The sequence below is a fragment of the Diorhabda carinulata genome, chromosome X (assembly GCF_026250575.1).
Source record: "Diorhabda carinulata isolate Delta chromosome X, icDioCari1.1, whole genome shotgun sequence".
NCBI lineage: Eukaryota > Metazoa > Arthropoda > Insecta > Coleoptera > Chrysomelidae > Diorhabda > Diorhabda carinulata.
The window spans coordinates 3,816,758-3,830,543 of NC_079472.1; the positions used below are offsets into that span (position 1 = coordinate 3,816,758).

General features: G+C 32.8%; 1 protein-coding gene across 1 annotated transcript in view; it reads left to right on the top strand.

The window, feature by feature from the left end:
* Window positions 1-242: 242 nt before the first annotated feature.
* Window positions 243-13,786, top strand: part of LOC130901190 (uncharacterized) — a 118,642-nt gene continuing 105,098 nt past the window's right edge. Inside the window, exon 1 of the mRNA XM_057812363.1 lies at window positions 243-560. The gene's annotated coding sequence lies outside the window, so the exon portion shown is untranslated. The remainder of the gene's footprint in view (window positions 561-13,786) is intronic.

Genomic DNA, 13,786 nt, shown 5'->3' on the forward strand with positions numbered 1-13,786 from the left:
TAAGCCAGCTTTTTTATATTTCAATATTTTTTTTCGAATCTAGAAAACTGTAAATTCGTCCGCGGATAAATTATAATTCAAATTCGACGAAAGCCAGACACATTAATAAACATCTTGCCAAATCCTGCAATAAATAATTCACCCTTGTTATTTTTTGTTTCACTAAAACACACCGCCCCGCCCACATTTAGCAAACCATCACCATCCGAAGAAATATCCTTTTGTCCATCCAGCATCGCGTCGTCAGATCACTGGCGCAGGTCCGGAGCCTTATAAAGAGGCTCTTCGACGTCCCGACGTTCGCACTGTGGGGCTTTCACATCGACGCAACTAGTCAAAAGCGGTACGAAATAATAGCGCGAAAAAAATCAAAATCGAATTTTGAATTATCGAAAGTTTCGTCGCCATATCACCAGTTTTTCTCGATTTACTGTTCGAAATTCGTATCGTTCAAAGAGCAGGGAAAGTTGTCTGTTGACAATTTCGCCACGTTTGCCGGGGACAACCTGTTGATCGAAGCGGCGAGATATTCTCTCGAAGGTGTATTCTAGAAAACTTTGGTGAGTGACTTTTTTCCATTGTAGCAATCAAATAATTCGTTTATTGAATTAGATAAAAAATTTTTCGGAAATGACTTCAAGTTTATTTCATTTTCACAGCTTTCGATCTTAAATTTCTAATTTAATAAATAGGGAAAAACTGAATTTATAGCTACGCAGATTAATTTAAAAAAATTGAGCAGAGATTGAAATTTTAGAAAGTTACGAACACCCTATATAAGAAATATAATTATTTGCTTGTATTCTCATGTCGTTGTCATTAAATTGATTAAAAAGTACGTGTAGCATTTCCAAATGACTAATCCACTAATCAAAAATTTGAAAATTTAGTTCAGTAGTGAAAAGTTTGAAATTGTACGCCTTAAATTTATGCTAATTATGAAAATTAGTTTAACGACAAAAATTTTAAAAGTCTTACACACGCAAAGTTAGTTTTAGCTTATTTAAAAATATTATTGACTGAAAAATGAAAATATTAGTGGATGTTAACATATTAATGTCCAAAAGTGTTTTTTTAATTTATACAATTTCAAAATGACGTTGAAAAAATGAATAATCATCAATGGAGCTACGCCCAAGCAACTAAAGTCGCTTCTGAGTAATTTGTACCAAATCAAATACAGGGATTGCCACTTAAGTTTTGAGATAAATAAATAAAAACAAATATTTATAGGGTTTATTGTTTTTTTTTGCTAGCTTTGAACCAATTTTCAAGGCAATTTTCCCACTCTGATTGAGTTATCTCCACAACAAGTGATTTGAACACATCAAATTTCTTTTTGATCTACAGAAACAAGAAGAAATCATTCGATGTTTTGACTGTTCTAAGATGTTTTTGTTTGAACTGATATATGATCGGTTTCCTTGATTTTTTCGAACACTTCTGGCAAATAAATGTTGGTGTACCATTCAGAATTGACCGTTCTACGTTGCTCTAAAGGACATGCCCATATATCGTCTTGAAAGACCCATACAGTCGATTCGTTTCGGATTCTTATGCGTCCATCATTGAATTTTTTCAGCATTTCTTTGCACCAATCGACACGAGCCTTTTTTGAGTGATTGTCAAATTATACGGTATCAAACGTGAACACATCTTTTTGATAGCCAAATGTTTATGCAATATTGAATGTATGTGAGTGAAACTGATGCCCAGGAATGCCTCAATCTCACAGTATGTCACATGAAGATCTTGCAATATAAATTCAAGCACAATTTCTATGTTTTCTGGTACAACAGCCGAATGTCCGCGCCTAGCTCCTCTCCAACTCAACCGATTTAAGTGTTCAAAAACTCAAAAGAAAGAAGGTGCTTCAGCGAGTGTTCTTAAACCAAAACGAACTCTGTAGCTATATTAGAACCTGAGATATAGATCTTTGAATGTAGAAAAATTGCCAAAAACCTCAAAAATCCATAACTCCACATTGAAAGTCCGCGCCTAGCTCCTCTCCAACTCAACCGATTTAAGTGTTCAAAAACTCAAAAGAAAGAAGGTGCTTCAGCGAGTGTTCTTAAACCAAAACGAACTCTGTAGCTATATTAGAACCTGAGATATAGATCTTTGAATGTAGAAAAATTGCCAAAAACCTCAAAAATCCATAACTCCACATTGAAAGTCCGCGCCTAGCTCCTCTCCAACTCAACCGATTTAAGTGTTCAAAAACTCAAAAGAAAGAAGGTGCTTCAGCGAGTGTTCTTAAACCAAAACGAACTCTGTAGCTATATTAGAACCTGAGATATAGATCTTTGAATGTAGAAAAATTGCCAAAAACCTACAAAAATCCATAACTCCACATTGAATGTCCGCGCCTAGCTCCTCTCCAACTCAACCGATTTAAGTGTTCAAAAACTCAAAAGAAAGAAGGTGCTTCAGCGAGTGTTCTTAAACCAAAACGAACTCTGTAGCTATATTAGAACCTGAGATATAGATCTTTGAATGTAGAAAAATTGCCAAAAACCTACAAAAATCCATAACTCCACATTGAAAGTCCGCGCCTAGCTCCTCTCCAACTCAACCGATTCAAGTGTTCAAAAACTCAAAAGAAAGAAGGTGTTTCAGCAAGTGTTCTTAAACCAAAACAAAGTCTCTATCTTGAATAGAATCTGAGATATCGAGGATAGAACGTGTGTATGTGAAAAACTCCCATAAGTAATGTACAGGGGGAAATCGCATTTGAGTATAACTTGAGAAGGGTGAAAATTAGATGAAATTCGATGGTTGATGGCTGATTTGTGCATCAATACCTTTCATTGAAAAAAAAATTAAGCAAATCGGTTGGGTAGAACGCCTGAACGGACTCGGAATGGAAATCATCAATTTTTTTAATATATAAGATGAATGTTTCAAGTACCTGTAAACAATTCAAATAGCACTCGATTGACAACAAGATATAGTAAAAAAGTTTTTCAGTTTTATCCTGAGAAAAAGCAGTAATTTCAGTTGCATCAAAATTTGAGCAGAATTTTTGTTTTTCCACAATGAAGTCAAGCATGTAACTAGAAAAAACAATTCCTTTCCACTTTGAGTCACATGATATTGCCAACTAAATCGTCTGTTCATTTTTAACACTGAAAGTTTCTCTAAAAACTAAAAATTTTTTATCAAGAGAAAACTGTGTCATGCAACTTTAGTTAATAATGTTTTTTCTTATTCTATCTTTCACTAAAACGTAAATTTGTTCAAACAATCCCCCTAGAAATAGTTACAGAAACCTGAAAGTAAAGGGTAATACAATATTTTCATTTGAATTCGCTCTAAAATTGTTTCAAAATTCACAAATTGGTTCAAATGTTGTAGCTATGCACTATCATCAGTTATTTTGCAAGATAGAAAAATGTGTATTAGAGCAAACTACTTAGAAATTTGGAAATTACTAATATATAAATATTAGGAAACCATAACTTTGATTTTATAATGAAAAAATGATGTTTTTGTGTTATTATTTTGAACTAATATGAAAATAACTTTCAACACCTTCTATTCCTCCAACTCCAAACATCGTACGTTCACCCATACATATAAGAAGTCTTGTTTAACACTTATTTAGAGGAAATAAAAACCTCCCCATTCTAGCTATCCCAATCTAAGGATATTCACTACTATGTCGAAATCTTCGACTCTAGTTAAATAATAAAGAGTCTCGGACGAAACAAAAACCCTAAATAGACATATATTTCATAGAAAATATCTTCAAATATACCTCCTCGGTCTCCAATCATAATTACATTCCCCTTGGTGCAGAAAATTCGTACTTATGCTCCCAGAAAACCTCAAATCACTCCCCAACAATCCTCTTTGTAATCTTCCTTCCAAAAACTCACTTTCAGGAATCTAAATCAGAAATATATATCTCTGAAGTTATCTAGTAGAATCCTCAACACTTGAAAATTGTTTAGCGGATGAATTTTCTTTGTAAAATCAAACCCAAACCGAACTCTTTGAAATCATAGTACATTTCTCAGTCTCGCAAAGTCAATCGAGGCACAAACCTGAGAATTTGCTGCAAAAATCGCCTACAAAACTGATACAATTTTCTTGGAAAAGCCCCGAGCTCCTTATGATCTGCAAGCTGAATCCAAAATCTTTGTAGCTCTGCAACACTTTGCAGATGGAATCGGGATCCTTCCGACTTTTAAAACAAATCCTGAGCCACCACGAGATTCGAATTTTATTTATTTCTGACAACCTCTTCAAATATTCTACTCACTTCACTGACCACACGATTTACCACCAAGAAAAAACTCTCCCTTGGTCTATCGAGCACTAATTCTACGAATTTGATGATACCTTGAACGATAAAAACATTGAAATGCTTTATTAACTGGATACTGTCGATTGGGATCGTTTATTTTATCGACTCCATTTGTAAGAATTAATTTTTGAAAAGTGGAAAAGATGAAAGAGATTTGCGGCTACGAGTTTATCGTTGAAGTTTAGAGAGAAACTTTAGATTTATCGCTATAAAAGTCAAAGTATTTGAAGTTGAAAATGAAAATCCAGTTTCGAGTTACGAACATGCTAGCGAATATATGTATAATTTGGTATATATCTAGTGATACGTTAAGATAAAAAGGTTTTACTGCAACATATATTACCGCGTTTTACGAAATTCACGTTCCGCAGCTATCGGTATCTGCAAATAACGTTATTGCAACGTCCATTTCCCATTCATTTTAATTATTTCTCCTACTTGGTGCATCCATACATTAATATTTTGAAAAATACCAGCGAAAATAATTGATATTTATTTCGTTTAGTGAAGATATTCAGGACTCAATAACAGGACTCAATTTAAGTAAAATTTTAACGTTAAGACTACGATGTCATATGATGAAAAATTACATGGTTGTCATGTTTTCCTTTCACTTGAAAAATTCTGTTCATGACGGCTGTTGTTTTCGTTACTTAACCTAACTTTTGTTTTGTTTTTTACCAAAACCATAAATTATAACCACCAAAGCCCTATCTAATTAATGAGATTGAGTAGATATATTTATTTAATTTTTCGTGATGATTTATCTTGATTTTAGGTTAGAAAATCAGTTCGAAATAACAGCTAAAAAGTTGACGTTTCGACCTATTTTTGTTTCTATCAAAATATGAACTGACATTGACGATTGACATTGACAATTGTCATATTAAAGTAAAAATTATAAAATACAATTTGCCTTCTGGCTTACGGCTTCAGCAACTCACGCAATTTCAATTTACGATTAGATATAACCAATTTTTGGACTTTTTTAATGTTTTCTGGAGTAACCACCTCAATTAAACGACCAGAACGTTCACCATCATAGGTGTCTGTACGACCACGTAAAACAAACAAAAAATGGTTGATTTCGATGGAACAGAGAACGAATAACACTTTCAAAGCCATTGCTTAGCTTATACAGTATTTTTTTTATCAAGAAGCAATGATAAATTAACACAAGCAATTGTTTTTAAGAATAACGAAATTAGTTTCACTTAAATGGCTGTCAATTTTTTCTGACTAATAGTAATGTCGTGAAATATTACACACAGTCTTTTGAAAGCTGGTATTTCATAAACGTCATATGGATTTGACAATGGGAGCGCCATCTGTGTCTCGGTTACATTATACTTTATTCCGTTTCAAGAGCTTCTGAATCTTTCATGCTTTATTAATACAGTTTTATTTTTTTGTCGTATTGATGATCTATTAATCTATTTTATAAATACTGAGATGTTTGCCCTATGTAAACATTTAGCCAAGGCAGCTTCACAAAAACTTGGAGCCCTCTTTAAGACTAAAAAACTTTAAACTCCGTAACAGCTTCTGATCCTCTACAAGACCCATCTTTGGAATCTTTTTGAACCCAAAAAAGTAAAAATCATTTCAAGGTAGTTAATACCCAATATTATTTTGGGTGTTTTAGATTTTGAGAACCTTTTTATAATCAAGACACATTTCGTAAGCTAAAATGATCCAAGCCTTTCGAAGTTGTTTCAGAAGTGATAGTTAAACCTAGTTCAATACTTAGTAACTATGATGGTGAAGTACGCAAGGAATACTTACTCAGGACACTACAGTACTTAGCTTAAATGTAAAATGTCGGTTAATCGTGAGAGCTTCTTTCATAAATAAAAAAAAAAACTACAAAAATATGTCTCTATGTACTTTTTTTGTTTTGGCGTTTGTTTTTGTATTGTTTTCTTTAATTTCATCATTATTTTATTCTTCATAAAAAGTTTTAAATGATGTTAAATAAGTCGCATTCTAGTGTTGTTGTTTCGGTTCAAATTTTTCTGTAACTCACGACTTTGTCCAAAGTATTGCTCAAACTCAAACTTAAATAATTTCCTTCAGATTATAACGATATTTATTTCGAATTCACTGTTTTCTAAACAACCCCAGAGTTAGAATGAGATAAAATTCTAAAATTTTGTGAAACATTTTCGAAAATTGAGCTAATTGGCAATTTATTCGAGGTTCACTTGTAATTAACATAAAAACGTGTTTATTTAGATAATCGAATGAAGCGCATCAAATTCAACCACCCGTATTCTCACCCTCTCATCCCTCTTTACTTAAAACCCTTATTAATTCTCATTGGATCCCATTAGATTTTAACCAGAGAAATTCTAACTAGAGAAGCGACAGTTCACTGGTTCGCAAAATTTTTAGGTAGGATTGGGACAAATGGATACACTGAGAGAAAAGTTGGTAATAACATTTGTAGAATGTTACCTAAAACATTATCATCGTTCAATAAGTTATTGATCTAATATTAGCGACAAAATCATCATTTGATTGATATTTCTTTCATTGAAGCATTGTATCAGTAGTTGCGCTTCCTGATTTTTTTCTTCATCAGTCCAATAATCTACGATAATGAGAGTAACAATCGTAATCAATCGTTTGTATTACACTCTTTCTATTCGTGGGGTGAATTAATAAACAAACACAGTCTCTCAATTTATTTACACACTATACAATCACTTGAACTTCTAATAATTTACTTATGACTTTCTGCGATTACTTTTACTAATTCATTATTTTCACTACGACACTATAAACAGTTTTCTACAATAAAAAGTTAATCAAAGGCGCATCCACCATTTATATAAAACATATTAAAGGCACCGCGCGAATTCGCCGTTTTTTAAAAATTCCATTGTAGCTGGACAAGGCCGGCCTAAGGACCTATTTCGCGAGCTTTTTCGTAACAATATACTTTGTATACCTTCATATACGGATCTCATGGTTTATTCCAAATGCTCTATGGAAAATGTGCCTTGTATATCGTATAACATGGACTCCATAGACTTATTCAGCTAGTTATATCGTTTATACCAAATGTTTCATGAAAATATGCCTTGTATTTCCAACAACACGGACTCCATAGCCTTAGTCAGCTAATTATAGCATTTATTCCAAATATTCCTTGGAAAATTTGCCTTGTATATCCTATAATAGCCTTATCCAACTGTTTATAGCATTTATTCCAAATGTTTCATGGCAAATATGCCTTGTATATCTTAAAATACATATTCAATAGCCTTAATTAGCTGATTATAGCGCTTATACCGAAATACGGACTCCATAGTCTTAGTTAGCTAATTTTAGCGTTTATGTTCTATGGAAAATGTGCCTTGTATATCGTATAATAGCCGTATTCAGCTGTTTATAGCATTTATTCCAAATGTTTCATGAAAAATATGCCTTGTATATCTTAAAATACATATTCAATAGCCTTAATTAGCGGATTATAGCGTTTATTCCAAATATTCTATGGAAAATGTGCCTTGTATATCGTATAACATGGACTCCATAGCCTTAGTCAGCTAATTATAGCATTTATTCCAAATATTATTTGGAAAATTTGCCTTGTACATCCTATAATAGCCGTATCCAGCTGTTTATAGCATTTATTCCAAATGTTTCATGAAAAATATACCTTGTATATCCTTAAATACATATTCAATAGCCATAATTAGCTGATTATAGCGTTTATTCCAAATGTTTTATGGAAAATGTCCCTTGGATATCCTATAACATGGATTCCATAGACTTACTCAGCTAGTTATATCGTTTATACCAAATGTTTCATGAAAATATGCCTTGTATTTCCAACAACACGGACTCCATAGCCTTAGTCAGCTAATTATAGCATTTATTCCAAATATTCCTTGGAAAATTTGCCTTGTATATCCTATAATAGCCTTATCCAGCTGTTTATAGCATTTATTCCAAATGTTTCATGGAAAATATACCTTGTATATCCTTAAATACATATTCAATAGCCATAATTAGCTGATTATAGCGTTTATTCCAAATGTTTTATGGAAAATATCCCTTGGATATCCTATAACATGGGCTCCATAGCCTTATTCAGTTAGTTATATCGTTTATACCAAAATGTTTCATGGAAATATGCCTTGTATTTCCCACAACACGGACTCCATAGCCTTAGATAGCTCATTATGGCGTTTATACCGAATGTTCCATGAAAAATTTATAGTGTATATCTTAAAATACGGACTTCATAGCCTTAGTCAGCTAATTATAGCATTTATTCCAAATATTCCTTGGAAAATTTGCCTTGTATATCCTATAATAGCCTTATCCAGCTGTTTATACCATTTATTCCAAATGTTTCATGGAAAATATACCTTGTATATCCTTAAATACATATTCAATAGCCATAATTAGCTGATTATAGCGTTTATTCCAAATGTTTTATGGAAAATGTGCCTTGGATATCCTATAACATGGACTCCATAGCCTTATTCAGTTAGTTATATCGTTTATACCAAATGTTTCATGAAAATATGCCTTGTATTTCCCACAACACGGACTCCATAGCCTTAGATAGCTCATTATGGCGTTTATACCGAATGTTCCATGAAAAATGTATAGTGTATATCTTAAAATACGGACTTCATAGCCTTAGTCAGCTAATTATAGCATTTATTCCAAATGTTTCATGAAAAATATGCCTTGTATATCTTAAAATACATATTCAATAGCCATAATTAGCTGATTATAGCGTTTATTCCAAATGTTTTATGGAAAATGTGCCTTGGATATCCTATAACATGGACTCCATAGCCTTATTCAGTTAGTTATATCGTTTATACCAAATGTTTCATGAAAATATGCCTTGTATTTCCCACAACACGGACTCCATAGCCTTAGATAGCTCATTATGGCGTTTATACCGAATGTTCCATGAAAAATGTATAGTGTATATCTTAAAATACGGACTTCATAGCCTTAGTCAGCTAATTATAGCATTTATTCCAAATGTTTCATGAAAAATATGCCTTGTATATCTTAAAATACATATTCAATAGCCTTAATTAGCTGATTATAGCGTTTATACCGAGATACGGACTCCATAGTCTTAGTTAGCTAATTATAGCGTTTATTCTAAATGTTCTATGGAAAATGGGCCTTGTATATCCTGTAATATGGACTCCATAACCTTATCCAGTTGCCTGTTTACAAATTCATTGAAAACGTTCACTATTGATGACTGCCAAACAACGTGGCGTCTTTAAACTTGAAACGTATGTTGTATAAATTGTGTACTTTCTAATACATCGGTATTTTTCAAGCAACTACCGCCATAACTAGATCAGGTCTCGAATTTTTGTTTCCCCAAACATTATATGGTGTTTTATTTTTCTCTGTGTATCGAATTCTCTTTAAATATTCTGTTGTACTTTACATCCTAAGAGCAACAATTTGAAAACCCACTTAACTATTGTCTTTTTTGTTTGTGATTTTTCTGGTTTTTAGCATTCGAATTGAACAAGACATGGAAGCGTAGAGCGTTAAAAGGCTGTAATTTTTAACACGTTTTATCTCCGTGTCCATCAACGATTTTTGAAAGTAACGTGTTAATGTGACATTCTTTAATATTTCTATCTTTTTTTGCAGAATAATGTTTCAAAATTTAACTAAATATATTAGTATTGATTGTAGTAATGATGTAAAAAGCTTGTGATTCCCCCCTAATTAACTGCAATTATTTGGGAGCTAGTTTAAAAGATGTTCTTTATATTTTTCAAATCGCATCATTTTTCAACTTTTTAGAAAGCCAGAGCGTATCTACTTCTTGATTTTTTCAAATACCCATTGCAGCATTTGCAGGTACTCTTTCTTCAAATGGAATTTCTGATTTGCGATCTAAAGACATTTCAAATTATTAATTCTGCCTTGTTTCGACTTAATTTGGAATTGTATTGTAATTGAAGACCGGGGGTCCACCGAGAAGGTATACTACTTTGTTTTGCCGCCATTTTGTTAAACATTAGTGTTGACAGTTCACATTTGGTAGTCGTGAAGTAGAGACGTGGAAAATTTATTATAGAAAAATATTCGGTAAATCAACGTGTTTTAATCGTTAAAACATTTTATCAAAATCAATCATCGATTACTATGACGATGAGAAATTTTTGGGAGAAACAACGTGCCAATAAGACGCACTATTTATCGTGTGATAAATGATTTGGTAGAAAGAGGGACTGTAGCTGATAGGCCCAAGCATGGACCACAACTGGTCAGCTGACTACATTACTGCTGCTCAAGAAAGTTTTTAAAACAATCCAACAACCTCAATTCTACGCCGTGCTAAGGAGCTTGGTCTTCAAAGAACAACTTTGGCCACCATTTTGCACAAGGATTTGCATTTGTTACCATTTAAGATTCAGTTGACACAAGAGCTTCTTCCAGATGGTTGCAGCTCGTCCATGACAACCCCGATTTTCATGAAAAAGCATGCTTTGGGCTTGATTAACATGTAGTATCAACAAGACGGTGCCACATCGCATACAGCCGGGATTACAATGGAATTACTGCGAGACCTCTTTCCACAACAAGTTATTTCAAGACATGGTAAGTTGATTGGCCTCCACGTTCGCCAAATTTGACTGCTCCGGACTTCTTTTTGTGGGGATCAGAAACGCCGGAGCCACTCAAACAAAATATTCGTGATGAAATTATTGAAATACCGCGTGAAATGTGTGAGAATATAATGAAAAATGTATTCAAAAGGGCTAACAGAGGCGGACATTTATCTGATATTGTATTCCATACAAAATTGGCAAGATGAATTAAAACATTTTTCAATATAAGATCGATTTTTTTTTCATTTAATCAAAAATTATAAACAAACCGGTATTATAAAAGCGCGGAATTAGATAAAACGTTGTACGTAAACGCGTAATTTGGAAAATATTGAGGCCCCCATACATTACCGGTGAACACGAAAATCTCAACCGAAATTGTATGTGCAAAATTGTCGCTTTTAAACACATACATTGTTGGAAAAGAATGTCTGCATTTGTATGTTTCACGATGAACCGCAAGGACATAATTGCAGTGGCGTTGGTTTTTGCTTTGAAAAAGAAATCACGTTGAAAACGTTCGAAATGGGCAAGAGATTGGTTCTTAAAAAGAAAAGAATTTTCCCATGTTAATATATTGGTGTATTTATTTAAAAATGGATGAAGATACTTATCTAGAACTAGCAGATCTGACCACGCTGTGGCTGAGTGATTTAAAAAGGATTTGAACGACAAAATTTAACACAAATTAACATAACAATTATTTATTTAATAAATACTTTAGATATTTTTATTTGTAAAATAAGACATGTATAGTGTGTAGTCTAAGAAAGCACAAAATTTTACAGTTCTCTGTAAAAAAATTCGCTTAAGGAGCCATCTGTTCCAGACTTATGAAAACTATGATTAATAACAACAATCAACGTTGATCATCAGCAGCATTTAAGTTGGATCAAATTACATATATATGCCAACTTTCATGAATATCAGTGGACTCTATAGTTGAATTCAATATCTATAATTCTATATCTATAAAAGAGGATGTCCAGACTCCTGACTGACTGACTGACTGATTCATTCACCATCAACGCCCATCCAAGGCTATTAAAGATAGAGACATGAAATTTTGTAGGTATGTTTGTATCGATATGTAGAGGTGGGCTAAGAAAGGATTTTGCGAAATTTCGATTCCAAAGGGGTAAATTTCGATTTTAAAGGGGTAATTCCACTCTTTCTATTCTATATCTATAAAAGAGGATGTCCTGACTGACTGATTCATTCACCATCAACGCCCATCCAAGGCTATTAAAGATAGAGACATGAAATTTAGGGGGTATGTTTGTATCGATATGTAGAGGTGCGCTAAGAAAGGATTTTGCGAAATTTTGATTTTCAAGAGGTAAAACGGGGTATGTTTGCAAATTCGATTTTTTCGTTTTTCTCGACCGCTTATTGAGATATCGATATCGTTTTTGCACTAAAACATTCTCCGTACAAATACCTAAAAACTAATTTCTGCGATTTTCAAAATTCGACTTGGAAAGGGTTCACAGAGTTGAACAAAAGTTTTTAATACGGAACCAAATATTTAGCAATTCTTCATGACGAAATGAGATATCAAAGCGATTCTTTTTTAGATATGAGTCCCGTATGAATATCTAAAAACTAATTTCTCCTTTTGATGATACAATATTTTGTTTTGAATTTTTTTTGAACGTGTCATACGTTTGATACAAAAGCAAAATTCGCACCTTCGGCAGTCCATATCCTGTCATGAACGTCTTACGGCCACATTACGATATCTTGTTCCGGATTTGTGTGATGTCTTGACTTTTTTTTTCATCTTTTCTCTAAAAGATCCCCTTTAGTGAGTCAATCTTTTTCTTAACATCATTTTTAGAAGCTTCTGGAACTATTTTTTCGCAGCTTCTCGGAATATTCTGAAGATTTTCTTTCTACATACACTAGCAGATTTTTTTGGGTAAGAAACTTACGAAACTAGACAGGATATGAAGAAAATTGATAATTGAGAAGATTTTCGATACCATATGGGGTATTTGATAGTGGAGAGAGTTATTTTTAAAAATAAAGAAAAGATAAAAGGCAACAGAGTAAGTAGATCGGAGAAGAAATAGTTAGAGGTAGTCCATACGGATTTGGGACGAAATTGCTGATAATAGACGAATGTGTAGGCTACTAGTCAAACGTATAAATGAAAAATAACAAGGTATTCAATAGAAAACTGTGAATCATTTGGGGTTTGCCGAATTAAAAATTTATATACACATTTTTTACGATTTTGCCGCAACTACTGGCAACGTTGTATTGAAATTTCAAACGATTACGTTTTGAGAGTTGATACATTAAATCAATTTGTTTTTATGTCTGAATCTCATAGAGGGCGCTAGTTACACGGTTCGTATCAACTAGTTTTGAATATAACGTTTTTAATATTACATTTATTGAGCTAAATTTCAAGTGAACTTAAACATCATTTAAATTTAAACCAAAAAGTACTCTTGATAAAACCCGATACTGTGTACCGTTTTCGGAATATTTTGATTTGAAAATTTTGAAGTAATGACTGAGACGGGATTACTTCTTTTTTAAAACGCCCTGTATAGTAGATAAATGTAAATTGTAACTTTTATTGGGATCTGGGTTGTCGAGGCTTGTAGACATGTATTTTATAATGTGGTTAAACGTAATATCTTAGAAAAAAGAACATAACCTAACAAATGTTAATATTAAAAGCTTACCTCTCCAGAATCACAACTTTATTACTTAAAAAATGAAATATCTTGGAATTTATAAAATTTCTAGACGAAGCTCGTTATTATAATATCATTAAACTTCGCGAGAACTTCTCTCAATTATTTGGTTAACGATTTGATTGTTAAAACTTAATACG